Genomic DNA, 27,190 nt, shown 5'->3' with positions numbered 1-27,190 from the left:
GGCACTCCAGTCCCTTTAAGTGCGCAAAATATCAGAATTCGAAAAATGCGGTTTCATGGTAGCTGTAATACCCTTCATATGCACATTTCTTATGGTTTGAAAGGGTATACAGAAGGTGTTTAGCTTGGTTTTGATGAGTCAGTTTGTATGATAGCTATATGTTATAGTGATCCGATTTGAACATTATCTTTGAAGATTGAAGCGCTGTCTTAGGCAATAAGCTGTGCCAAATTTCGTGAAGATATCTCATCAAATGAAAAAGTTTTCTGTACAAGCACTTGATTCGGTTCGTTCAGTTTGTATGGCAGCTATATGCTATAGTAATGCGAAATGAATAATTTCTTTGGAGATTATAGAGTTGTATTCAGTAATCAGCTATGCCAAATTTTGTGAATATATCTCATAAAATTAAAAAGTTTTCCATACGGAGACTTGACTTTGAACGTTCAGTTTGTATGGCAGCTATATGCTATAATGGTTCGATATCGCCGGTATTTCCAAATGAGCAGTTGTTTTTGGAGAAAAGGCTGTCTGCAAAATTTTGGTTCGATATCTCGAAAAATGAGGGACTTGTTCGCGTATATACGGATAGACATAGCCTATTCAGGGTATAAGAATTAAATAAAATATGGTCGATCGTCCCGCTGCCTATGCTTACAGCGAATGCGCATTAGTGTGCAATATTTTATGTTTTTTATGAATTTTTTAATTTTTATTTTTAGAATTTTTGTTGTTGATTTCCTTGTTAAAAACCCTTACATTTTAGTGCGGTTTTCGAGGGAATACGTACAAGTACTGACACATACACAGAGACATACAGCAGATAGTTGCTTTGAAATCGCCATTTGTTGACTAACGGTACAATTGTGAAATTGACTTACATTTTGCTTTTAATTGGAATGCCCAGTTTTATGCTCGCCGTTAACGAGCAGCTATCGCTACAGTATCAGCGTTGTCTGCAAAATAGTAAAAAAAATAATATTTTAGATATATAACTGTAAATAAAATTTGGTCAATTAATATTAAATAAATATCTATATAAAATATAATATAATAATATGCTTTCTTTGATAAAAAAAAAAAATAAAATAAATTTGCGTATTGACAAATCGAACATGCAACTGGCATAAATCAGAAATATTGGTATAATCTTAGAGCGGTGGAATAGAAGGAGCTTATACAAATTTCATGGGCTACAGACGTACATTGATGTATTAAAATTGAAAGTGTAACAACGTTCTTGTTCTAAATATGAAGAACATGGAAGTGGTGAATCGAACAAATAACTGGTATAAGTAATTGAGACTGACATTTTGCTTTCAGTATTACTATAAATATAATTGCAAGCTGTCAAAAGTTTGCAATACTGCGAATCGAACATGCAACTGGTATAAATCAAAAATACTGGCATAATCATATACCTGTGCAATAGAAGCAGATTATATGATACAAATTACATGAGCTACTCATGTACTGTTCTTCATTAAAATCAATATGTAATAAATAAGTCGTGAAGATATAGATTGACATATTGTGGAGAAAGGTATAGAAACAGTTTGTAGATTGCAATATTTTAATGTTTTATGGTTTATGCTCCGAAAAGCTAGTGAAAAAACTAAAAGGAACTTTTGGAATTTTTGTCAAACGACTATAAAAAAAGATTTCCTCATATAAAATGTGTCATAACTGATTCTCAGAAAGTGAATACGAAATACTTGTATAGTTGATTAAGGTCAGAATGGCTACGTTGATTCCGTAGCGGAGAGTAAGCAACCGACAAATGAGTTGAATATATTATTTTTATCGAGAGCAACAGATTAGTAGACAAATTATCAACTTTTTCATATGACAATGTACTCAATTTATATTTGACGTTGGCGATTATGAGACCTGCGGCCTTTAAGCCTAAGACGCGGTGAGCTTAAATGAAAAAGATATTGTGCAGTGGATTTGGGACTCGACACCTAAAAAAACACACCCAATGAAAATGACACAAAATTGACTTAGAAACATAAAAAAATTCAAAACAAAGTGGAAATTCTTTTTTGACATAAAACTCGATTGACTGACATATCATGCCTGTCTTCGTAGAGAAAATTATTAAAATGCCATTTTCGAAAAAATTTATGCTGAAGTATATTTATTTTTAATAACTACTGCTCACAGCATTATGAAATGCATTTTAGAGAGACTGTATACATAATTGCTCTATAACTCGACACGCTTGCTTTTGTTGTTGCACATCTGTCAAAATTTTTCAATGAAACTGTCAGCAACTGACGGCAAAGCGCACAATCGTATTACATTCAAACATGTAACGGCTTACTTATGTACTTTTACAGATGCATATATATATGCATGCACTTACATATGTATTTATGTAGACGCACTAACAACAATAACAGCATGCAACGCAGTTGTAAATTGCAGAAATCACTCGCAATAAGCCTGACGGTAGCAACACACAGTATAGTACAAATGTATGTGGCAGTAGCAACTACTTTACAACAACATCAACAACAGCCAGTGCAACACATTTTTCGATTTCATATTCGCAGCGAATATCACCATTCAAGCGCCATAATAACGGTGCTCACACTTCAAGTGCAAGGATTTTATACAAAATGAGTTCCTATTTTACATTTTGATTTCCTCTCAAATGCCATTGACGTGAAATTGATTTTGTTGAAACATACTCGCGTATACCATAGTACATTGGTGATTCGATTTATTGTAAAAAGTATAAGAAATATTGTATGTAAATTAAATTTGAACTTTAGGTATTTAAAAGAAGAAAGTAAGGAAGAGTTAAGTTCGGGTGCAACAGTACATACTTGTATACTCTTGAAACTTGCAAGAATCAAAGTCCGGGAAATTCCTTCAAGTGCTGGCAAAATTTATTGGTAAAAGATAGGATAACGGGGTAGGGGCCACTCGATTTTATCTATTTATGCCATTAATACATTCTATTAACATGCCACATACTAATAAAATGATCCGTGTGTTTCATTATTTTACATCACATAATATCTCAAATCTATTTGAAGCAAAACAGCCGGATGTTCGAAAATTCCGATATTCCGAGTTCGAAAATCTTTATATTAGGTATAAGGGGGGAAGTGTTGAGCGAATTCAGCACATTTTTGACATTCAGACATACTATCATCAGGAGAGGATTCCCTCTGAATTTCTGTTATATATCTCATATGTATGTATATTGACCGATATTTTCGTTAAAACATGAACTAAAAATACTAGGGTCCACGTTTTACCTAGGTACCTAGGGACTTGAACAGTTTTGGTTCAATTTGAAAATTTCTTTTCTAAAAGTTTTATTCTGACATATTAATTAGACAAATGTGTTATATAGGAGGTAGGTATGGTTGTAATCCAATTGCCTCCATTTTTTACAGTGTGGCATAGGGTTATTATAAGAAAGCTGAAGGCTATATAGCGAATTCGGTTCAAATGGATCGAGGAGATCCCGAGTTATGTGATTTTATTTAAAAGAGGGCACATTCTTGTGCCATCCTGGATGAAAAATTTTATGTCGCGATGCATTTAGTCAGTGATTAATCGCACATTTTGTAGTGTTTAACATAACCGTTTTGTTGGTGGGGCCATCATCCGATTTTATTAGGGGGTGGGGTCCGCCCATCCATGCTCTTCGCTCAACTTATGGTCAACATAATCGGCTCATCTTGAGATCCAGCACCGACCACATCCAGCACGCAATGAAGGAAATATGGCAGCCGTAGCTGAGAGTGTTTACGAAGACCGTGAAGAGTCGATTCGGCGCCGTTTGCCGCAACTCGGCTTTACATATAGAACGATTTCGCGCATTTTGCGTTGAGCTATTAGATTGAAAGAGTAACTTGTGCAAGAACTGAAACCGCTCGACCTTTCCAAGCGACATTGCTTCGCTCTATGAGCTCTTGAAAAGGTCCAACTTTTTCGAGCCAAATTTTGTTCAGCGATGAAACACCATCTCTGGACCAATGTGTATGTAAACAAGCATTTTTTGCCGCATTTGGGACAAAGAGTAACCTGAAGAGATTCAAGAGCTGCCATTTCATTCAGAAAACAACAACAGTTTCGTGTGTTTTGTGGGCAGGTTCAATCATCGCACCATATTTCTTCCAAAATTATGCCGGTGAGAACGTAACCGTCAATGCCGACCGATATCGTGCCATGATAACCGCCTATTTGATACCTGAAATTGAAACTCGTGATCTCGGCGACATTTGGTTTCAACAAGACGGCGCCACTTCCCACACATCGCATCAACCAATTGATTTATTGAAAGAACACTCCGGTAGGCAGATAATTTGACGATTCGGACCAGTTGATTGGCCACCAAGATCGTAAGATATCAAACAGTTATACTTTTTCCGGTGAGGATATGCGGAATTATATCTAGATTCACAATATTTGCCTTGATTTCCACAAGTGCCGGACAACCAATTGTCCATTTGGCCTTAACCAGAAAGTGCTCTACTATATACAACCTCTATTATTGGACTTTATCTGCATGAAAATGTTACTTCTGAATACAGTTGAAGTTAGAACCAGTACACTGAACAAAAGGCACTAGCTCAAGAAGTATTTTCAACTGGTATCTCTGCTAGTTTAAAGAATCCTCACATTTACATATTCAGACACTACAAGGCGTTTATACATGTCGTAAAATGTGCTCATATACCAGCTCAACTCATTTATGAACTTTTCGTGGTAATCAAATTTTGCATAATGACAGTTTTCTAATAGTTAGTTTATCATGGCGTCGTGTTGCCGCATTGCACACACACACACACCCACAGAAACAAATGCATGCACACACCTGCGCCGGTATTCATGTATGTCGTTGCCAAAATATGCAAAGGATACAATGAAAACATGGCTATGCACGTCAGCTGTGGTATGCGGCATGCCACGTTGCATAGGTGGCTTTAAGCCTCATAGTGTGGCATAAACAAAAAACGTCCGTTCGTTTGCTTGTTCGCTCGACCTGTGTGCAAAGTTTAAGAATTTATTGGCAAGTTATCTCATTTAAGTACCATACAGTGGATTCTGGTTGCCCCAGAGGCGAGTGGTGTGGGTGGCTTTGGAGATAGCTTCGAGCTTATAGGCGAATTTGGCACTAAGGATGCGAGTGATTGGGTGGGTTGAGTGTGTGTGTGGCATGTTTGCGTAGGTGCAACTATGTTGGCACACATTCGTAGAGAGTTGCAGGTGAATATTTGCCCCGAAACGCCGGTATTTGTTGCTTGCGGTGCAACATCTCAGCAAATATCTCAATTTGGGTCAAATGCATTAGAGAGTGGCTCGAGACAGCCGCTTTATGGTTGCTGTGTTAAGGGGAAATTCCAGCGATTTACCTATAAATATGCAATGAAGTTCCAGGAATTGCACGCAAACTTTAAATTAAGGTTAATTAGTGGAATTTAATTGAAGGTGTCTTAATAAGACTCTATTAGAGTGTGCATAAATATGAATTTTGCTCTTATGTGAATGAATAATGGTGGGTAATGGTGACGAAAATTGTTTGAAGAGTGATTTAGTCAGCTTGAATTTTCTGATAACCATTTTGTAGTTGAGCGGATCGCGTGTGCAAAGTAAGCCAACGTTAAGATTGTGAAGACTAAGTAACTAAAGTATCTAAACTAGTACTAGAAGTGGTCTAGCAAGTTTCTCTGAGTCTTTGTCTGGCATCAGAATGGTAGGATATGAGGCAAAAATATTCCATCATCTAACAGTCGCACAAAAGTAAAGCAAATAAGGTTAGGTGGAACTGTCGTCTGGTAGAATATTGCTGAAAATCCTCTTAGCTTTAGCAGCCTGTAGGTTTAAGGGAATAATAATATCCATAATTTTTTCAATATATAGCTCTAGTAATCTTTATCTCGCCTTGTACAAGCGATCGGCTTATTCTATATGACGCTAAAGAGATAAGAGTTCCTTAGACGGTTTTGTGATTGCTTGATTCAGTATAATGGTATTTGAACAAACAAAATTCCGCAATTCTCTCCTACAAATTATCGCAACAAAATCGATTTATTTGGAAAGCGGTTGGTTACTGGTGATGACAAGTAAATCGAAACGGGAATAAATATGGTCCAGTCGCCGTGAGCCAACGAAATGATCAAGAAAGCACTGACGTTCAGACAAGACAGGACTGACGATCAGAAAGGTTTTGGTATGTGTTTGGTGAGATTGGCAGGGTATCATCTACTATGAGCTACTCCCCTAAGTCCACACTCTTAATTCGGACATGTACTGTTAACAATTAGATAGTCGCTCAGAAACGACTAGCTTTAGTCATTAGGAGAGGAATTATGTTCAGTCTGAAGCACGCCAGGCCGTACACATCAATAGTCACTCTTCAGAAACTTCGGGAGCTTGGTTTGTATTTTCTTATGCATAAACTTTATAGTCTGGACTGATAACTACCTGTTCTAAGATGGTGATATATCTTTATATTAGATATCCTTTCTGGAAATCTATACGCATTAAAATTCCTTTTTCTCTTCAGAAAACTTTTTTCTTTCTGAAATATAATAAACTGGATAGTTTGAAGAAGCTCCGCGTGATAGTTTTATTCTCGAAAAAATCTGCTTGGATCAATAAAAGTTATGAGAATTACTGAATTTCAATTTGTCAGTATCTTCAATATCCGATTTTTATTCTTATTTCCTTATTCATCACGAAAATGAGGCGATCTTTGCCAGGAAATAATTCAAAAAAATTATATCAACTAATAAACATCGTTTAAATTATAATTATTGATATTATTGTCGTTATTTGTCAGCAGTCCCGAATTCGATCCCGAAACCAATTTTAAACTTTCATCCCGATCCCGAAATTTTTGTTTCTTCCTTACGAAAATACTTAACGCTTACACACATGCAACTCTTCGATCCCGAAACCAATCTTTAACTTGATCCCGGTCCCAAAAATTTTTTCCAACTTTCGAAAATATTTAACGCTTATACACAAGCAGCCATTCGATCCCGAAGCCAATCTCGAATTTGATCCCGATCCCGAATTTTTTTTCTAACTTTCGAAAATATTTAATGCTTATACACATGCAACCGTTCGATCCCGAAGCCTATCTCGAACTTGATCCCGATCCCGAATATTTTTTTCTTACTTTCCAAAATAATTTACGCTTATACAAATGCAACAATTCGATCCCGAAACCAATCTCGAACTTGAACCCGATCCCGAAATTATTTTTCTTACTTTCGAAAATACTTAACGCTTACACACATGCAACCACAGCTAAGGTCTTTCCACTAACATGCGATTATATTTTCAGTTTTACACAATTTCTGCGAAAATGTTAAGGTGGCATGGAAATTCTTTCAGCAAGCAACGAATGCTTAACCGAAAGCGAATTCATCTTGCGCTCTATACTGGCATGCACTCCATGTATTTTGCACTTTAATAAATGCATTTTTCATGCTGTCATCACAATGTAACAGCTCGGAAAGTAGTTGTTAAATGCAATTGCAATATACGCTTCTGCTGTCGTTTTTGTTGTTGTTGCTGTTATAAGATGTTACTACAGCGTTATTGTTGCCGGCAGAATGGTTATATTACTAGTGCATATTTTCATTTGAAGGCAATAACAGTCAACAAACTGTCGCCGAGCTGTGATTTATAGCGTCAAAGTGGGGAGTAAGCAAGTTGGGCAGAGGAGATGCAGAGAACGAGAAAAAGCGTGAGGTGGCCCGATGAGAAGTGCTTAGGTTAAGGTAGTGATGGACAACACCATTAGCAACTTAAGTATATGCGAACATATACATATTCATATACAGGTATACAGCTTCTTTACATACACACACATGAACATATACAAACTCATTTCCCTACAACAACCAAAGAAAAAAAAAACAAATTCGTATACATGTTAGTGCAGCTGACCATCCCACCGTAAGTTGTAAATGCATTACGTTGCCGTTCAGCAGCCATTACCTCTTCACATTGATGATGTTGCACATGTGGCAACATCAATAGAGCGCATGTCGGATGGTTGAGCGATCAACGCAGGCAAATACTAAATATAACAGTGCAGGAAAAAGAACAAGAAAATAATATTTTCCATAAACAGTTATGTAAGGCTTGCTACGCGAACGCTAGTGAAGTCGGTGAATTTCATGGTAGTGCGCCGGCATGTAGGCAATGCATAAAATAAGAAGAGTAGTGCACGTGTGCGGTGAGGGTTGGTATGTGAAATATTTTAGTGTATACGAAAATTTCGGTTTTATGGGAAAACTTATATTTCGGGATCCCGATATTTTTCGGGAATTTTTTTATATTTATTTTTTAATATACATACATATGTATGTACATATTTTTATTAATTCAGTGTAAATGCATCCCGTTGGAAATTTAGCGCACAATTTGTATATAAGAAGATTTCGGTCTTTCGGTGTTATGAGAACAGTATTTTTCGGAATGCCGATATTTTTCGGAATTCGCTAATATTTTTTTAAATCAACAAAAAAGCTTTTGGTTTCGGTTTAAGAGGAAAATATATTTTTCAGGATCCCGATATTATTCGGGATTTATTAAAAAAATTTTATCAACGGAAATGCTTGTGGTTGAAAAATTAGGGTTCAATTCGTGAAAAATAAAATATCGTTTTTATGTAAAAATTAATTTTTCGGGATCCCGATATTTTTCGGGATTTTTTAAAGTAAACACTTTGTCTACTTTCAGGCGCTTGCCATAACAATTTGCCTCTACTCAATTTTGTATGTTATTATTACATTTCTGAATATTACTTAAAATTTTGTAAATGGAATATTTTTTAAAACTTCGAGATCCCGAAATTATTCATTTACAATCCCGAAAGTTTTCAAATTAAGTTTATAGTCTCAGTAGACTAACATACGAGCATTAAGTGAAAGAAATAAACTTTTAATATATTTGAAAACTTCGGGATCCCGAAATTATTTACATACCAAAAATTGTTTTTATCTAATTTAGTGTCTTACGGCACTCACATTTAAATTAAATAAATTAAATACATATTTAACATTTTTAAAATTCCGGGATCCCGAAATTATTTCTTTACAATCCCGAATATTTGTTATATGAAATTTTAGTACCTCATTGAATTCATATTTGAAATTAAGTGTGTGAATCTCAAAAGTCCTGTAAATCTGAAGCCGCGTAGAATTCGGGACTCCGAACACTAGCTTTACATGTCTACATTATTGAGAAAGTAATAAATACGCGCTTTTCTGAATGCAGTGCAGCAAGGCAACAAAGTGGGCAACTAAATTTTATACTATATACTCGATTGTAAAAACAGAATTCTACAACTGTAATTGTGTGCGTACATATGTGCATATTATTACTAATACATACACATATGTATGTAAATATGTATTTTAATTTCGCTATTTGCTAGCACACATATAAATAAACGCATGTATTGGCACTAAAAACCATTCAAGTGTAAATGGAAATGGCCATTCATGCTGCATTCTGTTGCAAGCGAACAATCGGCAAAGCAAATAGTGCAATGCGCCTACAAGTAGGCAATATAAAGTTAGTATTTGTGCTTTAAATGCATTGGCGCATGTCGCTGAGTTACATCCACAAATTGTGGGCGTAACGGTAGTTCGGTAGTAGCAAATGTGATGCTGGTAATATTTTTACATGCAACAACAAAAGTAAAAACAGGCGAAAGGAAAAATGCGACGAACTGGAAAAAGGAAATGAAGTGTGTATGGCTACAATAAAAACGGCATGAAATGTATGTAAAATTAAATTTAGAAATGACCAGCAGAGCAGAGCGCGCCGAACAGTTGAGCGTACACAAATAAGAAACTGGGAAGAATACAGTGAGAGAGATGATAACGGAAATGTTACGGAATATATTAGGAGTATGCAAATGTATATGTATGTGTATGTTTCTGTGTGTTCTTATGTGTGTGAGTGCAAGGAAGTGTGTTTGTGTAGGAACCTTGTAACACATACATATGTAAATATGTATATATTCACACAAACATGCATTTACATACACTCCCACACTCTCATGCTAATTTCATTTATTTTTCTCTGCCTTGGCTTCGTGTTTCCGTACAATTCTATTGTGATTTCACATTTTTACACATTTTTTCTTTGCTGTCTACCAATTCTTCCACCATTTTCACTGAATTTATTTATATTCAAATGCATTACATTATTCTATTTATTTCTGCTGGCAGACTTTGTGCAACAAATATGCAAATAAATGCCAACAAAGTGTGGATAAAGAGCGTACACATTGTTATATTTGCCGATTGTTTAACTATTTGTAGATACAAGCACATATATACATACAACTGTAAATACACACATACATATATGCATATGCACATACACATCTATGCATGAAAATGCCTTTACAACAACTGCATGTGTGTGAGTGTTTGCGTTGGTTGCAAAAAGTGTCGTGGCACAAAAAAACTTGCCCTGCCTGATAACGTAAAATTTATTATTTTCAACACAATGCAAAAATGTCTTTGTTTTTGTTGTATGTTGTAGAAAAAAAACTTTACTTTCTTTTTACTTTTAGTTGCTTTCTTTGTCCAGTTATTTGCAACTGATTTGTTTGCGTTGTTTGACCGAAATTGCTGGCATGGTATGGAAAAATCGGACACAAACGAAAAGTGAAAAAAGTGACAAAATCCGGAAAATTTGTGAAATCCAACCAGTTACCTAACAATTTAATACCAAACCAGCTCAAGCTTGTATGCTAATAGAAAAACTTTGTGCGCTTACCTTTTTGCAGATATTCTCTTTTAAAATTGGACAATATTTGGGAGCTTTTAGTGGCGTGTGACAAATCCTTAAAGGACAATAACCCTTTGCAGCAAAAAAATCGTCAAATCAAATTCTCCGAAGGTCATAGGTGGACATTGCACAAATTTTGTTGTTGTAATTTTAGGCAAAGTTTTAAATTGGAACGTTTTGTAAAGAAAAGAAACTTAATTGACACATTGTTATGCGTGTCTATCTGCTTACGATAAGCAGCTTAAAGTCTTTCGAAATAGACGAGGGTGGTTTGACAGATAGATAACTATATCGAAATAGTATTAAAGAAACGCTTAATGCTGAATAAAGGTACCTTTAAGATATGGTTTTAAACTTTGTTTTTTTATTTTTCTGCCCAACTAGTTATTATTAAGCTGGCCCGTGTGTTATTATTTAGGTAGATAAGAGGGTTACTATTGTACTTAATCTCTGGGATGGATAGATAGACCAAAGTAAAACCAATGTACATATAAGGTTGTCAAATATCTCTCTTCCGCTTTTTTGCTCTTTATTCAATGCTTTATAAAAAGTGTTACAGTGATCGGATTTAGTTCAAATATGCGCCGTTTCGTTCGATAATCTGTTTCCATCTAGACAGCAACTTCATAATACCCCCCTCGTAGAAGCCCCCCTCCTTATTTGCGAAGAACTCGGACAGCCACTTTAAAACAAGCCTCTTTTGAGTTCAACTTTACACCAACAAGGGCGTTCGCCATGGACAGGAACAGGTGGTAATCACTTGGCGATATGTCCGGGCTATATGGTGCATGCGATAAAACCTCCCATCCGAGCTCCCGTAGCTTCTGACGAGCCATCAACGAAGTATGTGGTCTGACGTTGTCCTGGTGGAACACGACACCCTTCCAGTTGGCCAATTCTGGACGCTTCTAGTCGATCGCTTGCTTCAAGAGGTCAAGATGTTTGCAGTAGATGGTAGAATTAAGCGTCTGGCCATATGGGAGCAGCTCATAGTGGATGATTCCCTTCCAATCTCACCAAACACACAGCAAAACCTTCCTGGCCGTCAATCCCGGCTTGCTCACTGTTTGGGACGATTCACCGGCCGTCGACCACAAGCGTTTTCGCTTGATATTGTCGTATGTGATCCATTTTTCGTCGCCAGTCACTAACCGCTTCAAAAATGGGTCGAGTTCTTTCCTGGTCTTCCACCGGCTGGCTTATCCATGGTGTCGTGTTTTCACCCGCTCTGAATCGTCGAAAACAATTCTCCGCAGTTCGAAGTGATAGAGTACCATCACTCAATCACCATTCATCTCACGGAACGTTTCTCTGGCGGATTTGCCTTTAATGAAGGAAAACTTAAAAAACGCGAATTTCGGTGTTAGTGAACTCTATGTCTATAACTGTTGAACGCAATATCCAAATTATTTATGCACAACGTCGTTTTGTAGGTTATGTCAAGACCTTTCAAAGATGTATAGTATTGCCAGAAACGAGCTCTGTAACGCTTTATACATAGCCGCGAAATTCAAAAGTCAAAATGGCGGAAGGGAGATATTTGACAACCAATATATGAGTTTAGAGCACGCCTATTAAAGTTTACTTTTACATCCTTACAATATTTTCCATTAGGGTATATAAGCGTCGTTCACCTAATGATCAGATTTCGATAGAGGAGTGTAATTTACATATGTACATTAAGACTAAGTACTCTTCCTACTCCCTGCAATTGTATTCAAAAATGGATACGCAGCATCTAGCATAATTTTATTTACTAAATCTTCATATATTCAACAATAATTGATAAATATTATATACATAATTGCATCTGATCATTATGCCTAGCGCCGAAAATGGAATTAATCTCTTCCATACGTATGCCAAACCTAAGGTTTTTCAGAATGAATATGCTTCCCTTGGTATTTATAGTATATTGCAATCAAAATGTCAGTATAAGAGATATCTCACTAAGATTGATATCCGAAAATATTTGTGACTCCTTAATAAAACGTTACAAATTGAGAGAGTATACTAAAAAAGTACCTTTAATATTTTTAAAGCCAGTTTATTTACAGTATTTTGTAATAATGAAAAACTTTGCGTAATTTTGAAAATAAAATCAGAAAATGTATGTATAATTCCAGCAATGAAGCATTAAGTATCCAAAATTTCTTAAATGACGATATAATCTATTCTTTCCCTTATTTCGATAATGTAATGGGTTTTTCAATAGGGACGCTACAAATATAGACCAATAGGGACAGCAAACGACGCTATATTTTTTATCGCTGTTTTGACAGTTCTCTACAGTAAGTTCAGTTCAATTCATCATGGAAAAATATACCATCCAACAATGAGTCAAAATTGTTGAAATTTACTACCGAAATTCAGACTCTGTGGCCTAAACTTTAAGAGCGCTACATCCAATTTATGGTCGTCAGAATCGTCCTGTCAGGTCAACAATTATGCATCTAATGAAGAAATTTGAGTCCATAGGCACAGTACGAAATGAAAGAACAAAGAAGTGCCCGTAGTGTTGAGAATATTGCAGCCTCTAGCGCATCAATTGAGCATGACTCAAATCAGTCTCTCACAGGTCGTTCTTAAGCGTTGGGCATCTTTGTGACGTCGTTATGGCGAATTTTGCGAAAAGATCTTGGCCAACATCCTTACAAGATCAAATTGACGCAACAACTGAAGCATGAGCAACAACTCGAAAATGATCCGCATTTTCATCGAGAAATCATCTTCAGTGATGAGGCTCATTTCTAGCTGAATGGCTTCATCAAAAAGCAATCCACACGTATTCCAAGAGTCACCGCTATGTTCCGAAAAAAATTACGGTTTGGTGCGGTTTACAAGTACATTAGTGTATGGGTGATAATCAAGACCGACACGTTACAGCGAATGGGAATCGCTACCGCTCAATGATAACCGAATATTTGTCGCCTGAATTACATGATATGAGCTTGGACAATATGTAGTTCCAACATGACGCCGCCAAAAGCCACGCAGCGAAGGTCACAATCGATTTATTGAAAACTCAGTTTGGTGAAGGTATTATCTCACGAAATGGCCCACTCAATGAGACGCCTAGGTCGTGCGATTTGATGCCGTTAGACTATTTTCTGTGGAGCTACGTCAAGTCTATAGTCTATACTAACAAGCCAGCGACGATTGATGAACTTCGTACGAACATCGTATCGCAACAGTATCGGCTGATTTATGTTTGAGAACCTTCGAAAATTGGGTTCAGCGTCTGGACTTCTGCAAATCGAGTTCCATACATAATGGCATTGAATGTACTTTCACAGGAATAAAGAATTTCATTGATATCCCAAACCATTTTTGTTTTATTTAAAAAACTCTTATTGCGCTTTTATTGAAAATCACGGGTTTTTGAGTTGAATAAAAAAAGACAAATCTTGCCAAAAAATGGGTTTTACGATGATAGCCCATGGATTTTTCCATTGAAATGTTATACAGCAGAACTGAACGCTTTTTCCTTTTCTTCTTCTCCTTTCTTTTTTCGAAGAAAATTTTTCAATTTTTTGGAATCGTCTTTCTCTGCTTCTACTTAAAAGACTCGGATATCAATACCTAAACCTTTAGAAGTTTTGTACAAATTTTATATACGGCTGACCCCACAGTATAACTTCGACTCTATAAAATCAATATTTCCACACATTTTGCCTTCAAATTTATGCATTTTATTATTACGCCGCTTATTCACTTTATATTAATTGAATAATGAAAGCGCTCAGTTGTGGCATGGTTGCATATGTGAGTATGCTTTGTGGCATGAAATTCCGCCACTAAAATTATTGTATTCAAACAGAAAAAAAATAATAAAAAATGTGAAGTAAATCTCCAGCAGCTGCTGATGTAGCGCGTCTGTGCCACACATTTGTGCCACAGATGCACAGATTTTATTATTAACAGCGCTGCTTCATTGCCACTGCCAAATGCTGCGTTTTTATTTGTTTTTGTAACTGCTTTCTTTTCAACATTTTTATGATGCTTTTTTAATTTTTCTTCTCTTTGTACTATATATGTATGTGTTCTGTGGCGCGATCATTATGGCTGTAGCTGCTTTAACGCAACATTTGCACACCAGATGTGGCACGTTAAATGCTTTATTAACTTTGTCGTCTCAAACCCCCATTACAAGCGCGTACGGTGCTTTAACACGACGCACGCACACATGGATTGGTATGCAAATGCATGTGTGTGTGTGCACACTTGAAAAATGGAGTGGGTGTTACGCGTGCAACGTCTGCTATTAATAATGCTTTACTTTAAACAGTTCTTTCGGCTCCATGAGCTCCATCCACAAACACACATACGCACATACACACACGTATAGCTTCTATTTTTATTTAATTAAACGTTTTGTATACAAATATATGAATATATGTCTGTCTTGTTGCATTTATGCCTCCATGTGTATGTGGAGGCATGTTGTATCTTGTGTTGCACGCTTGTAAAATAAAATTGCTGTGAATTGATATATGGCCGTGGCGCTTGAATTACGCTCCATAGATGTGTCAGCGTCTGCCTGTTATTCGTTTTTGTGTCAGACCGTCTAGATTTGTGGCACATATGCATGTTGTTGGTGTGTTTGTTTGCTGCTCCAGTGTCTGTTGCATGTTCCTCTCCATAGAAATAAATCTGTCTGTTTCCCATACGCTGTACTTATTTAAATTCTAAATATCTTTTTAATGATCATGGAGTTGTTGTACAACCACGTTACAAAAAGCATTTGTGAGAGATCTATTCTGTGGTAAGAGATATTCGTGAAATGCAAAATAAAATAATTGTTGAAATTATTCCAGTTGGCATAACATAACCTTTTAGCAATTTTTTTACATGTTTCTAAAATTTATTATAATTTCATTAAATTTTTTTTTAGAAACTTAATTTTTCAAAATTTTTAATTTTCAAAACTTTTTTCTTCAAAAATTTTATTTTTCGAAAAATTTTATTAAAAAAAAATCTTTCAGTTTCTTTTTCAAAAATTTCATTTTTAAAATTTTTTTTTCAAAATTTATTGTTTAAATTTTTTTTTTAAATTTAGTTTTAAAATTTTTTTGTGCAACCAGGCATTGGAGTACCGTTTCGACTCCAACTGGATGAATTTGAGGAAAAGGTGCCCCAGCCATCTCATCGGCTTTGCATTTTCCAGCGATTCCACTGTGACCATGCAGCCATACGATACTACTAATGTTTTTCAAAACTACTGAGATCATGCACTGCTTGACTAGTTTGGAGCTCAGAGCCAGTATAGCCAATGGGCTGTCCAAGTGAATGAACACCTCTCTGAAGGAAGCTGCAGAGTATATCTACTGCTGCTTGAATGGCAGCCACGTACGCTTGAAAGACGCTACAGTGGTCTGCTAGTCTGAAGCTACCCAAACTTGCCCCCTAACTTCTATTCAATCGGTAAAAAAGCTTACCGCCCCTTTTTCCAACGGCTTCGTCCCGAAACCAGATAAGATGCTTTAAGTAAATATAATGCCCCTATATTCTGATTCCTTCTTCTTGCGGTTGCGGGTTTATCAAGAACAATGCGTTTTCGTCATGGTCATAGTAGATCTTTCCCTTGGGAGAAGAATTCGTTGGTTGTACACCTTCTCCAAGAAAAGGCTTCGGTTGATGCATCCCCGATATTTGCTTCCAGTAACAATTTTTGAAATCTTTTTCTTCTCCTGTAACTCCTCTGGTAATATGTGGGGTCCACAGCAAAGAACCACACGGTCCATTGGCAGTCAATGAAACGATGAGCGAGATATACTCGTACGACGAAATTGACATAGTTCAACGAATTAGGAGACAGCGGCTACGACGAATGGACGAGAACACTCCAGCTCTGAAAGTATTCGACGCAGTACCCGCCGAGAGAAGCAGATGAAGAAGAAGACCTTCCCTCCGTTGGAAAGACCAGGTGGAAAAGTAAGTGTCTACATTTGGAATCCCGGATTGGCGCCAACAAGAAAAAAGGAAGAGCGACTGGCACGCTGTTGTAAACTCTGCTATAACCGCGTAAGCGGTGTCTACGCCAATAAAGCAGAAGAAGAAGTCCCTCAGTCCGTGTGAAATCGATCTGGAAATTTTCACACGCCATTTTCCATTTCGCAAGATATTGCTAATTTCTCAGAATCGGTCTCTAAAGACTATAGGTGCCTTACCAACTGTCTCATCATTACCATAATTTTAGAATGAAGTCTCGGTTCGGTGGTCAGGTATTTCGTCTTCGTTTTACATATCTTTGCGGCTGTGGTATAATCGGAATAAAGGAGTATTTTTGTTTAAAAAAACGGGATACATATAAGTGAAACAAGTTGCTCAAGTTCCGTATGTTTCTTCACAGATTGGGTGTGCTCAGTATACCAGTACATGTACCCGGATTTACCCCATTCTTCTTTTGTTTCTCATACACTACCGATTAAGTCCTTCGAAGTGAGCTTTTGAAGTCCTGAATGCAAATGGCTTTTATTAATTATGATAATAGCCGGCTGCATAAACAGTTATGTGCTGCGGCAACAAGCAATTTCAATAATAATTTAACCAACTGTCGCTTACTATTAAAATTGCTCTGGTTATTTTTGTTGTTGCATGAAAGAGAAGTGCGCGTGACGAAAGGTAATTGAATATATTTGAAGCCAGCAAAGTAATGTTGCAACAACAGTAGCGCAAGTGGAGAAGGTGATGCCAGAAGCAATGGGAACCTACATAAATATAATGGCAATTTGAGAAGTAAGACAAGGCAAATCTTCCATATCACAGGTATAGTATATAGGCAGCCTCATGTAAATGTGTTGTTGGTTTTGTGCTTGCCACACTGTTGTCTTGTTGCGCTGTCACTATGCAATGTTGCTGTTGTTGGCTGCAGCTGTTGTCTGGGTTACTTACTCGTCAACGGCTTTACATCAGCTCTTCAAGCTCTATTTTCGTCTGTGATGTGCATCAATATAATTGCTAGTTTTGCTACATTGACGGCTCGGCTCAGGCGTCACGCGCACGTTGCACGCTGCCTGCTGCAGTATCCTGTTAATAATGTTGCATGACAATTTGCTACACTTCATTGTTACAAAGGCAATCTGCCGTCGTCTCATCTACTTCAGCGCCATTTGTCACCGCTCTCTTCTCCGCCGACTGCTGTTGCTCACACCATCATAGCCAACCGTTTCCTGTTACATTCAGTCGTTTTAGGTGGCAAGTGTGGCACTGCATACATACACATATGCATACTTATATAATGCACCATAATTTTATATGCGTCTACAAGTAAGCGCACCCCCACCGCTCTCCCTCTCTCTCTCTAAGCATTTGAAAGCTTCTCTTCCTTCTTTTCAAAAGGAGGGAGGGCGGAAGCACTACTCTGTCTCCTTCAAAAAGTGTTGTTTTGAAAGAGCTATTGCTTGTTATTTTGTTGTTGCTATGCAGCGTTGTTGTGTTGCATGCACTTAACGGTATTCTTTATAATTCAGCACTTATACTAGCGCGCTGACAATCATTAAACCAACTTAGTTTGTGTCTTGACAGTGAAATTTTCTTGTTGATTTTTCCTCACAACTCAACAAACACTTGCGCACACACACATATGTAGCTAAGTATCACTTTTTGTATGTATGAATTTAGTTTTGTATTTGCCATGAGTACTTGTTTACACTATATTTCTATTGTTGTTGTAACAATTGCTGCTTTCGTTTTTTGTTTTCCAGTCATTATCTGCTGCTGTTATCCTATTATTTCAACTTATTTGCAATTACAGCATAGAAATGCGCTAGGCACGTATGTGTGTGTGTGCATGCGAGCTTGTAGTGGCTTTATAAGCAATGCTGCTGGGTCAGGTTGGCACAAACGGGTTCACCGATTCGTGTGAAAATTTATTTGAGGTTACGAGAAACAAATTAAAAGAAGTTCGAAAAAAATTATTTCAAATTCTCAGACAAATATTTAAGGGTATTTCAGTAGATTTTTTCATAATCAATTTTAGCTCTTACTTTCCTTTATATTATTGTTATTTTAATTTAAAATTATTGAAAAGGTAAACATAAAAATTGAATTAAATTTTCAATTACTTTAAAAAATTGTGAAAAAATTGTAGAATTAAGACTGCCAGATATAATTATTAAAAATAAAAATTTAATTTAAAATTATTAATTGAGAAAAATGTATACATACATATGTATATGTTAAAAAAATTAAAAATAATAAATTTTTTTTTTAATAATGGTAATAAAGTTAAATTTAATTAAAATAAATAAATATATATTAAATTAAATTAAAAATTATTTAATTTTTCATTTATTAAAAATAATGATATAACACATTTTATTGTTAACATTTCAAAAATATGAGTAAAAATAAAAACTTAATTGAATAAAAAATGAAAAAATTAATTAATAATTAAAAAAAAAATAATTAAAATTAATTAATTTTTTCTTTGCTTAAAAATATTAAATTGACACCCTCAGAAAAAATTCATAAAAACAAAAATTTAATTAAAAAATAATTAATTAAAATAAAAAAATATATATAATAACATGAAATTAATTAAATAATTAATAACATTAAAATTAAATTAAATTTATCATTAGTTAAAAATAATAAGTACTAAAATGAACATTTTCAGAAAAATGACTAAAATTAAAAATTTAATAATTTAATTAAGAGATAATTAGTTTATAAAAAAGACATATTTTAAAAAAATAAAATTAATTAAGAATTTTAAATTAATAAAAATAATATTATTCATTTTATTATTGACATTTTCAAAAAAAATATATTAAATATAAGAATTTAATTAAAGAAAACTGTAATAAAAAATAAAAATAATTTTAAGAAAAAAATTATTAATAATAAAAATATAATTAACAATAATTAATTACAAAAAGTATATATTGTGAATATTTAAAACAAAAAATTAAAATTAATTTATTTTTCAGTAAAAATAATATACAAAAAATTGAAAACAAAAAATGATTTACAAAAAAATATTTATTTAATTAATTACCAATTACCAATTAATTAATTACATGCATGTAATGAAATGAAAAAAATTAAGTACCCTTTTTTATAATTTTTTTTTAATAAAAAGACTAAAAGAATAAAAAAAGTGAAGCGGATTTTTGAAAATTGAGGATTGACTTAATTTAAGAATTTATTTTTTTCTTTTTAAATTTTAAGTAATTATTAAAACGTATCTAAGAATAGCTAATAATTGTTTAATAAAAATATATGAAAATTAAAAATGTTAAATAGATTTTTCCAAAACTTAAAGTATAGCAAATATTTTTGTGAGTAACCAAAAATATTATTTATTTTTTGTAAGTTTTTTAAACATATTATTTTTTTTATTATTAAAAACTTAATTTGAAATTAATTTTAATTAATTTTTTAATTCTTACAGTATTATCATATTGAGATAATTATTTATTTGTTGTAATTTTTTAATCATATTATTTTATTATTTTTAATAATAATTAAAAATTTAGTTTTAAATCAATTTTAATTAATTTTTTAATTATAAATTAATTTTTTTAACTAACGAAAAATAACCTTTATTTAATAAAACCTTTTAATTATTTCATATTTTTTTTATGAAAAAAAAAATTTGTTTTTATTTTATTCAAATATTGAGAAAGAAAGTATCCAAAATCTCGAATTGAAACCTTATAAAAAAATTACATAATCGCAGATTTATAGTTGTATTTTCTACGCAAAGTTGCAACTAAATTAAAAAAAATATTTTATATTGATTTTAAATATTTAAACAATTCGTTCAAACAGTTTGAGAGTCCCTGCCTAGACTTTGCATTATTGCGTATAAAAGCTTCTGCATCGTTGAATTTCAATTAGATGACTGCTGTCGATATTTGCATTTATATAATTATAATAATTGCTTAGAAATATTGTAGTATTTTACGTATTCATTGTTTTCCTGCATAAATACATACAAAGTAGTCATATAAAAATATGTACATACAAATATTGCACATATAAGTGAACTGTAGTATTCACATAATTGGTTTAGAATTGAGTATAATGGATGATTGAATAACATATTATAATGAACCAGTGTACTTATGTTAGTATGTGTGTATGTGAGTTATTAAAACAACAATTATAATAAATAACTCAGTATACAAATTATGGCAGGAAGTTACTCCAAAAGCGGCAAAGAACTTTTTAAGGAGAAACCATTGATTAACTGTGCAATAATGCTCTAATCGTCTTAAAATGAATATTTCTCTTTCTTTAATGAGGAAAAATTATAAAAAAGAGGATTCTATTTATTCCTTTGTTTAATTCAGAATGAGTTGAATATCCTTTTTGGATCGCCCTGTCGTTATCGTCAATGTTCAAGTGTTCACGCTTTTCAAGCCTCTGTACCTACTTTAAGCTTCCGATGATTTGATAAAATTTGTGGATACGGAATTATTCTAAATATAAATTACTTCTTTAATAAGGACCTTATAACTTAATTATGAGAGCGTTTACTGCGGTCAAGAACCTTAATTTTTATTGCAGTTTCGAGAATTAATTTTAAGGCATCAAAGTATTTGTATTTCAGATACAGCAAAATGTCGCATGAAGCAAACAAGGTCGCTTAAAAAGATTAAAAGAATTAAATTAAATTAAAAAGAATTGTGAAAATGAATCATCGCGATGAAAACTCCGTAAATTGTCTTTTCAGAATTCAAGATCTTTATGATAAAAAGTAAAAATAATATTCTTTATGATATTTTTGATGCTTCATTTTTATTCGTTGCCAAAGAAAATGACGATTTTTCCATTGAATTTTATGTTTTTTAAGTGTCTTTCGATAGAACTTTGAGTATAAATGGAATCGACAGAATTATTTTTCCTTGATCGACTCAACATATTTTTAAGTACGTCTTAAGTTTGATTTGCTTGGCAACGTTTGTTTACTATGCGAAAATTTTATCTGAATATGGAAAAAGAGATTGCTTGAAATATTGTGTTTGCAATGGAATCAGGACTACGGAATTGTTAAAAATGCTGCATAAATATTGTGGGGAGTCCACTTTTTCTCGAACAAACGTATTTCAGTATCACAAAGAATTCAGTGAAGAAATTCGTGAAGTCTTCGAAAACTGACCCCATACGACTCGTCCATCTACCGAGATAGATGGTTAATGACAGGTAGAGATAGCAAAGCAGCTCAACATCACTCTTGAATGGACTTCACACATTTTGGTTAATGTTTCGGATATGAAGTATATCTATGGTAGACTCGTACCAAATGATCTTTATATTTTGAAAAAACGACGTGAGTAGAGGTCGCAAAAGATGATTGACAACGTAGCTGAGAACCGATCATTCATTAAACACATAATTACCGTAAAGTGCGCGAGAAGTGGTCTTGTAAATATTATAACGAAGCTGTCCAACTATCTAGCGAATGATATTTCAAAAATCGAAACAACCTGAATTCGCTGAAGGCAGTGAAGGCAATGCCACCCGTGGCTTATAACAAGTGAATGTAAATGGAGTAAAAATGTAGTGTATTTTTGGTTAGAACGGAGCAAATTTAATGTGTTATACTTAAGAAGACCCATTTGACTTGGGAATGACCTTACTAAGTATTATCGCTAGTTTTATGAATACTCATAATTGAATTAGTGTCGAACATATGGAATACTGCTGAATCAGATCTTCTCTATTTTAATCAAAATTCATTTACAAATATGTATAAATTTTTACAACAATTTTATAAAAAAAAAATTGAAGTAAAATTGTGCCCCCGAACGAGAAAATATTTGAATGTAATTAATTGAAGGCAATTAGATACAGAATATATTAAAAAAGAAGGAAATAAAAGAAAAACGCAATAAATATTATTTTTCAGGCTATTTAAAAACGCATTACATACTTTTGAGCGCCTATAATGTTTATTTTACACTAAACTGATTTTGCTGTTGCAAATTAATCAACTTAAAATTCAAATATTTGTCTCCATATGTATAGGTTTCCTAGAAAACCAGTTCAACAGCAGCAATTTAAGAGCTTTAATTTTTAAATGTACTTAACGCAGCCTAAGGGTATGCTATAATAAATGACTGCACGAAAGGTCAGTTCATAAAAGACTGAATGCTATAAAGTAACTGGAAAGGATATGAGCATTTTAGAGAGCGAGGCAGACGTCTACTAACGATTGAGTCGTTGATAGCGGGTAAATTGTGAATATAACTGTTAGTGCGCCTGTAAGCATGCAACAATGAATGCAGATGGAAAGGCAGAAAGGCGATATAAAAGAAATGTAGAAAGGAAAAAGCCAGAAAAAAGTAATTAATTACAAAGTATTTGATAAAAAGGTGAATGTATATACATATATATATATATTTATACCATGTATACTGTATATATATAATATCTATAATATACTATAAAAAACTGTACTTACTTGTATGTGAATGTGTGCATATATAGACATACAAATATAGCAAGCATTGTTTGAAAATAAATGCCATGGAGCAAGCAAGGATTCAATAGCAAAAGCAGGACTTGGCTTGCATGCTGCGAATGACGCATTAAAGCGGAATGGAAAAAGCTTCAAAGCACTTCCATAAGCGCGCTTCAAATGTTTTGTTGTATTTTGTTTAAAGTTAGGCAAAGTTAAGTGATTTTAATCAGCCGCCAGCCCACAAGTATTCAAGTTCATTCTAACCACACTTTCGGCACGCCAGAAGAAACTTTTCATTTTTAACTTATTTCGGTTTTATGGTGAATTTAATTTAAATTTGTGCCACACAAGAGTATTGCGTTGATGAATTAAATGAAAAGTTAAATATTTACATATCTTTTTTTGTTGTTGGAAAATATTATAAAAATATGAAAAACACACGAGCGCTAAATTACACAAGCAATTATATTTTTTCGCATGTTTGTGTGCATGTGTGATAAAAAAAAAAAAACAATTTAAATAATAAAAGTTCATAAGCAACAACAAAAATATTGTGAGCTGACGCGCAGAAAATAAATTACAAACTCACACACCTACAAACACACATACGTGATAATTCCACCAACCAGCATCACTTGGCAGCGATCTGCCACGACTCATGAGAGACCACCAAAGTTTGAATTTTTAACTAGATACGTGTAAATATTTGTGTACTCCATCCGCACGCCGTGTATTTGGCATTGCCGGCGTTTGTTGTGACGACAAGCTTAGAATTTTAATAAGCCACATTGTCTAACCAAATTTTGGGCGATACTACAAAAGCCGCTATGTTGGCTGCTTACCATGCGGCGGCAGCAACGACTTTTGTGTTGCGTTGGCCTTTGCGCCCGTAAATATGCTTCGCACAATTTCACTTCCGTGTGGTGGTATATGAATCCACATGCTTTAGATTGCCCCCCATCACATTTGCACTTGTTTACATGCGCATACTTTGTAGTTGCTTTTGTTTTAGGCTGTCTTTTCGCTTTTATTTACTTGTGAACGATCGCAATCACTGGCGTGCGACGTGAGTGTAGTCGCCTAGAGAAGAGGTAAATTGGCGCAAAGAGGCATTGTGAGTGCGTGACAGTGAAGCGGTGCTCTGGCTTGCCATTAATATAAACAGAGGCGTAGTCGGAGAGGTGGTGAGAAAAAATATTTCAGGTAGTGGTTCGTTTAAAACTTCAGGTATGGGTTCAATTGGGGTCTATCTGAGTTATTGGAGGAGTATTTTTTTCAGTTAAATCAAAATTTAACACTCAACTAGGTCCATCAGCTGTGCCATAGTAATCCCGAATTTCTGTCAATATTTTCATGATACACTGAAAAAAGAAGCTAGCTAACGACAAACTGGTGGCTTAAGCAGGAACGAGAGTAGTGTTCCTTTCCGAACATTCTCAGGACGAATCCGCTACAAAATTTATCTCTGTGCTTGAGGTGGGGTTTGTGGAAATTTCCTAGGCTACCAAGAATTGTTCCTTTTTGCCTGAGAAGTATTTCAGTTTTATGGTACAGCTTCACAACAATATCGAATATGTAAGAGTGGTTCTTCTACTTAGCCATGCCACCCGACGACGTCTAGTATGAAAAACTTAGCCAAATCGGACCCTTAGTTTTGGTTTGAACGCATGTGAAGCAGGGGTGTCCGCAGATTTCAGAGAGAAGAAAGAGTAATATCGGTCGTGATACCATTCTGATTTTTAGAACAGAGAGCTCACTCAAAGAGATCTGGGTGCTGTAACTTCGATAATGACAATAAAAAATTGATTTAGTGGGTTTCATCGCGGTCACATCCCGGATGACATGAAGGAAAACGCGGCAAAAGTTCTCGATCTAGTATTGTAGAGGCGGTTGTAGATACATGCAATAAATGAGACAGATATCTCAGAAGACTAGGTGGAACTCCAGGAAATATTGAGCGTAAGAAAGCTGTCGACGGTCGCAGTCCAAAAAAGGAGTTCAACCTTAGGAAAGCATTGAAGCGAAGTTTAAGCCAGATCGAAGGAACTATCAAACACCAAAACATTGATCGAATTGTACACATCAGAGGCTAAGGAATAGTCAAAACAATGAACTTCATCCAAGGAACTTGGTACGAGGAAGACGAAGACTGTCTTACCTACCGAAAATTGGAGGCCCATGGTTTTCTGAAATATTGTGCGTGGGACAGCTGTTGCGGTGTAGCACTTTAAACAACAAGTTAAACCATTAAAGACCGAAACGTGTATCCAATGGTACACAAAACTATGAACTTCACCTGAGAAAATTGTTCCAATGAAGGTGAAGACTGTCTTATTGTCCGAAAAGGTCATATTCACCGTCTTCTGAAATATTGGGTTTGAGAAAGCTGTAGCGTTGTGGCAATCCGAACAACAAAGACAAAAATATGATTCCAAAATTCAAAACAGTGAACTTATCTGAAGAACTTGTTCCTGAACTTGAAGAAGACGAAGACTGTCATATTTGTCCGAAAGGTGATGTCCCTCCTTTTCTGAAATAGAGACAGCCGTCGTCGCGATAAGCGTCGCAGTTCGAACGATAAAGCCGAAAGAACATAGGAGAAACATGGATCCACTGCTATACGCCAGAGAGCAAGGAACACTCGAAAAAAAGGACATCACCTGACGAATCTGCTTCAAAGAATGCGAAGACTGTCTATCTGCTGAAAACGTAATGATCACCGTTTTCTGAGATTTATATGAACTACCCGGAGAAGGTAAAAATGGTCACAAGATGCTACTACGTAAAATTATCGGATCGTTGTGCATATGGAGACGGTCAGAAAGTTGTGGTTATACCAACAAAAAAAGAATTAAATGACAAGAACCCCTTTGTATCCTCTCTTCATAAAATACCGTCAAATTTTCCCTGTTAATATCCTCAGACAGCCTTCCGCCACCCACCAGACCACTTCCGCAGCGCCAGTGTTGTTCAGTTATTTGAATTCACATAAACTTTAAATTTCAACAGCATCGATTGCGTGCTGACGCGTGTGCGTGCGCCTCAATGGAGCTCCCCTACTGTTAGCTCAACGCACACATCTCGCGTGCGCGAGTCGTCATTCGCACCGCACCCATCCCTACACCTATTGCCACCGAAACCCCTGCCACTAATGGTATGCCGCGTTCCTTCACGCAGCTCACGCGGCTGCTTCGACGGTCGTCGCGCTTCGCAGGCAACTTCACAGATTTACACTTCAGAACAAGTGATAAATGCAAGAATAAAATTGGGGAGCGTGAGCCCGAAAAAAAATTCGTCGACCAGAATATTGTGCGCGTATTTGATGAGAGACAATACAAGCCGCTTCTCCGCTCCCACCCACATGAATCAACCGCAAATATATGCAGACGTCTATTATATACATATATTATGTGTATTTGTGGGTCCGTGTGTGTCTGTGTTTGCAGTTGACAGTCGCTGTTGAACCGGCAGCGGGAACTGGCTCTGAACGCTTTATTAGCCTTTTATGGTTGTGTGCGTGCGTGGGGCACACGCGAGCGCCCGCTTCACTCTTCGTTGCACAAATTTCTATGGAATGGTTAGCGGGAGGTGTGGTGGATTGATGGTGCTTTTATTGGTGGCGGTTGGGGTGCAGAGGGCAGTCGAACTGTGTGGCAGTGCTGGTAAGACAATGCCGTGAATACCGTGAATGGCGTGAAATGGAGCAGACGCAATGTGATAGCGTCGTTGGCGAATGCTGTAATTAATGGAAAATATGAAGCGGTCTGTGTGGGGTGAGGAGGTGGTAACACTTCCATATAAATGCTTACATACATAAGTTAGCATAAGTCCGTATGTTCATAGTGTGTGAAACCGTAAATGTGTTGTAACATAAAATTGGTACAAAATTCAAGTAAAAAAAAAACGAATTCTGTGATAGAATTATTGCTCGGAGATAGCGAAATCTCAGTGGCTATTTCGCCACACTCTTCATGTACGAAATTT

At 35.3% G+C, this 27,190-nt stretch overlaps 1 protein-coding gene across 2 annotated transcripts in view; it reads right to left on the bottom strand.

The window, feature by feature from the left end:
• The window catches only part of LOC105230098 (putative uncharacterized protein DDB_G0274405), a 115,433-nt gene that overhangs the window by 48,682 nt on the left and 39,561 nt on the right, over nucleotides 1–27,190 (bottom strand). For both annotated transcript variants that reach the window (XM_049458066.1, XM_049458065.1), the window contains exon 2: nucleotides 882–956. The gene's annotated coding sequence lies outside the window, so the exon portion shown is untranslated. The remainder of the gene's footprint in view (nucleotides 1–881; nucleotides 957–27,190) is intronic.

Source organism: Bactrocera dorsalis, chromosome 5 (assembly GCF_023373825.1).
Source record: "Bactrocera dorsalis isolate Fly_Bdor chromosome 5, ASM2337382v1, whole genome shotgun sequence".
Taxonomy (NCBI): Eukaryota; Metazoa; Arthropoda; class Insecta; order Diptera; family Tephritidae; genus Bactrocera; species Bactrocera dorsalis.
The sequence above is the reverse complement of the archived record's forward strand: the minus strand, read 5'-3'. Positions and strand labels throughout refer to the sequence as shown.